This window comes from Heptranchias perlo, chromosome 20, assembly GCF_035084215.1.
Source record: "Heptranchias perlo isolate sHepPer1 chromosome 20, sHepPer1.hap1, whole genome shotgun sequence".
Taxonomy (NCBI): domain Eukaryota; kingdom Metazoa; phylum Chordata; class Chondrichthyes; order Hexanchiformes; family Hexanchidae; genus Heptranchias; species Heptranchias perlo.
In genome coordinates this window covers 20603597-20607836 of record NC_090344.1, presented here as the reverse complement: position 1 = coordinate 20607836, position 4240 = coordinate 20603597, and the positions used below count along the sequence as shown (strand labels likewise).

Genomic DNA, 4240 nt, shown 5'->3' with positions numbered 1-4240 from the left:
GGCACGGAATGATCCGGACATAAATCATCATTATGGTACATAAGTTTTTCTTACGTTAAGCATAAGATTTGCTCCTTTTACAATGACTCCGCTTTTCTCATTGATGCTTCGCGACCATTCTCATTTCAACACGTTCGTGGAAGGAACTTTTGCTGATATTCAGCAAACAACGCAAAAACCTCTGCCCGCCGTTTCGAGAAGGATGGGACTTTAACCAGACCTGCTGAATGAGGGAAAGAAGACTTAAACACAATAACGACGAGGGTGGGATTCGAACCCACGCGTGCAGAGCACAATGGATTAGCAGTCCATCGCCTTAACCTCTCGGCCACCTCGTCACATGAGGAAACCTGCGAAATCCCTTTTATTCAAAATGAAAATACTGGCTATGTTGCCAATCTGAAATAAAAACAGTAAATGTGGATATCCTCAGCAGGTCAGGCAGAATCTTTAGATATAGCAACATAGTTAACGTTTCAGGTCGATGACCATCACATGAGTATTACATCACACTCCTGATTTGCGCCTTGCAGATCGTGGAACAGCTTTGGAGAGTCACGAGGTGAGTCACTCACCGCAGAACATCCAGCCTCTGACCTGCTCTTGCAGCCACAGTATTTATGTGGCTGGCCCAGTTAAGTTTCTGGTCAATGGTGATCCTCAGGATGTTACTCGGGGGGATTCGGCGATGGTAATGCCATGGTAATGGTAATCTCCCACAGAAGAGATTTACTGGAAAGATTCCAGGGATGAGGGTCTTTAGTAACATGGATAGACTGGAGAAGCTGAGGTTGTTCTCCTTCGAACAGAGACGGTTGCGAGGAGATTTGATAGAAGTATTCAAAATCATGAAGAGAGCAGATAGAGAGAAACTGATCCCGTTGGCGGAAGGGTCAAGGACCAGAGCACATAGATCTCAGGTCTTTGGCAAAAGAACCAAAGTTGAAGGAAAAACATTTTTTACACAGCGAGTGGTTATGATGTGGAATACACCGCCCGAGGGGGTCTTGGAGGCAGATTCATTCATGGCCTTCAAAAGGGAACTGGATAAGTATTTGAAAGGAAAAAATACAGGGCTACAGGGAAAGGGCGGGGGAGTGGGTCTTGCTGGATTGCTCTTGCAGAGAGCCGGCACGGACTCAATGTGCCGAATGGCCTCTTTCCGTGCTGTAACATTTCTATGATTCTATTCTATTTGTAAGAGACGATGCTAAACGACAGGAGCGTGACGTCAATCGACCTGGTCATGTACATTCCCTGATAATAAATCCTAGTGTGAGGGAAAGAAGGAATACGTAATTATTGTACATATTTTTAATCTTATGCTGACCACTAGAGATACTCGGTTTCCCAGGGGGCCATTGTGCACTTTGATTGATACTTCACCGAGATCACACTTTACACTCCAAACACCTCCGTGCAAGAAACAGTTCGGGTGCTAATTTGACTTTGCTGATTTGAGCAAACAGATGTTCGCCAGCAATGCGGAAAGGCACTTCTTAGAAAAGAAGGATTTTTGGTGAAGAGACCAAACTGTACAGCGCCAGCAAATTCTTACAGCGGTGGAATTCTAAACCTTGTAATTCAGAGATCAAATCTAACATTTTCGAAAACTAAGCCACTGTCCCACATGGCAATCGATTCGTTGCGGCTGAAAGATGTCATAGAGCTGAAACGTTACCTCTGGCTCTTTCTCCACAGGCGCTGCCTGACCTGCTGAGTGTTTTCAGCATTTTCTGGTTTCATTTTTATGATTTCAGAATGGCTGTTTTCCTGAAAACACCCAATTTGACCAAAGGACGCAGCTCGCACTTTACTTTCCCCACGCGCTTTAAAGTCTGTCGTTTCTGAACAAAATCCCCTCCGCGCCGGACATTCAAAGGACCTTTCGCTCACGGCCAACCTCCTGTAATCGACACTTTTTCGCCACTGCCGCTCTTTGCATTTCTCCTCATTCCTATTCAATCGTACATTTCCACAGACCTGTTAAAATCAAGTGGAACATTTCCGATCTTCCTGCACCGCCCAGATTGCCAAAAGTGCACATTTCAGACGTCATTCGCAGCGATGTAGCGCCGCCCGTCTCTCCCGCACATCAACTGCTCGGGGAAAAGCGCCAACGACCATGGAAACAAAACCCAGTTCTTCAGTTAACATCCCCCGTGTCACAAGATACCCCATGGAAATTTCACGGAGAAGTATGCCGCTGTCCTTCCGATTGCCAGCCCTGCTTTCTTCGTTCTTGTCTCTGGAGCAGTCTCGCAGGTGGGAATGTTTCAAGGCACAAATGAACATTGGTGTGAACGGGACATGTGCCCCCGAGTAACAGCGGTCGTTGAGAAAGGCATGGATGTTAGGGAACTTGGGGAAATAAATAGTGATGTCTTGAGGAGTGTACATATTACAGAGAGGGAGGTGCTGGAAGTCTTAACGCGCATCAAGGTAGATAAATCTCCGGGACCTGATGAAATGTATCCCAGGACGTTATGGGAGGTTAGGGAGGAAATTGCGGGTCCCCTAGCAGAGATATTTGAATCATCCACCGCTACAGGTGAGGTGCCTGAAGATTGGAGGGTAGCAAATGTTGTGCCTTTGTTTAAGAAGGGCGGCAGGGAAAAGCCTGGGAACTACAGACCAGTGAGCCTGACATCTGTAGTGAGTAAGTTGTTAGAGGGTATTCTGAGGGACAGGATCTACAGGCATTTGGAGAGGCAGGGACTAATTAGGAACAGTCAGCATGGTTTTGTGAGAGGAAAATCATGTCTCACGAATTTGATTGAGTTTTTTGAAGGGGTAACCAAGAAGATAGATGAGGGCTGTGCAGTAGACGTGGTCTACATGGACTTCAGCAAAGCATTTGACAAGGTACCGCATGGTAGGTTGTTACATAAGGTTAAATCTCATGGGATCCAAGGTGAGGTAGCCAATTGGATACAAAATTGGCTTGACGACAGAAGACAGAGGGTGGTTGTCGAGGGTTGTTTTTCAAACTGGATGCCTGTGTCCAGCGGTGTGCCTCAGGGATCGGTGCTGGGTCCGCTGTTATTTGTTATTTATATTAATGATTTGGATGAGAATTTAGGAGGCATGGTTAGTAAGTTTGCAGATGACACCAAGATTGGTGGCATTGTGGACAGTGAAGAAGGTTATCTAGGATTGCAACGGGATCTTGATCAATTGGGCCAGTGGGCCGATGAATGGCAGATGGAGTTTAATTTAGATAAATGTGAGGTGATGCATTTTGGTAGATCGAATCGGGCCAGGACCTACTCCGTTAATGGTAGGGCGTTGGGGAGAGTTATAGAACAAAGAGATCTAGGAGTACAGATTCATAGCTCCTTGAAAGTGGAGTCACAGGTGGATAGGGTGGTGAAGAAGGCATTCAGCATGCTTGGTTTCATTGGTCAGAACATTGAATGCAGGAGTTGGGATGTCTTGTTGAAGTTGTACAGGGCATTGGTGAGGCCACACTTGGAGTACTGTGTACAGTTCTGGTCACCCTATTATAGAAAGGATATTATTAAACTAGAAAGAGTGCAGAAAAGATTTACTAGGATGCTACCGGGACTTGATGGTTTGACTTACAGGGAGAGGTTAGACAGACTGGGACTTTATTCCCTGGAGAGTAGGAGGTAAAGGGGTGATCTTATAGAAGTCTATAAAATAATGAGGGGCATAGATAAGGTCGATAGTCAAAATCTTTTCCCAAAGGTAGGGGAGTCTATAACGAGGGGGCACAGATTTAAGGTGAGAGGGGAGAGATAAAAAAGGATCCAGAGGGGCAATTTTTTCACTCAAAGGGTGGTGAGTGTCTGGAACGAGCTGCCAGAGGCAGTAGTAGAGGCGGGTACAATTTTGTCTTTTAAAAAGCATTTGGACAGTTACATGGGGAAGATGGGTATCGAGGGATATGGGCCAAGTGCAGGCAATTGGGACTAGCTTAGTGGTATAAACTGGGCGACATGGACATGTTGGACCGAAGGGCCTGTTTCCATGTTGTAACTTCTATGATTCTATGATTCTATGATGTGGAGCAAACTTAAAGACATAAGAATGTGAAAGTGAGTGTTGGAGTCGGTAAGGCCGCAGTAAAGTCTCAATGAAATGGACCATGATTGTGGAAGGAAAAAAATCTGGAAGAAGCGGCGGGTCTGAATTTTGGATCTTTCAGCAGAGACACATGAGAGAACAAAGACAGGGTACAGACAAAGGTGTTGGAGGCAGAAAGAAAAAGAACGAA

At 45.6% G+C, this 4240-nt stretch overlaps 1 non-coding gene across 1 annotated transcript; it reads right to left on the bottom strand.

Annotated features, from left to right (window-relative positions):
* Positions 1–256: 256 nt before the first annotated feature.
* trnas-gcu (transfer RNA serine (anticodon GCU)) lies at positions 257–338 on the bottom strand. Its single transcript has one exon. It is a non-coding gene; the product is annotated as a tRNA-Ser (tRNA).
* Positions 339–4240: the final 3902 nt, after the last annotated feature.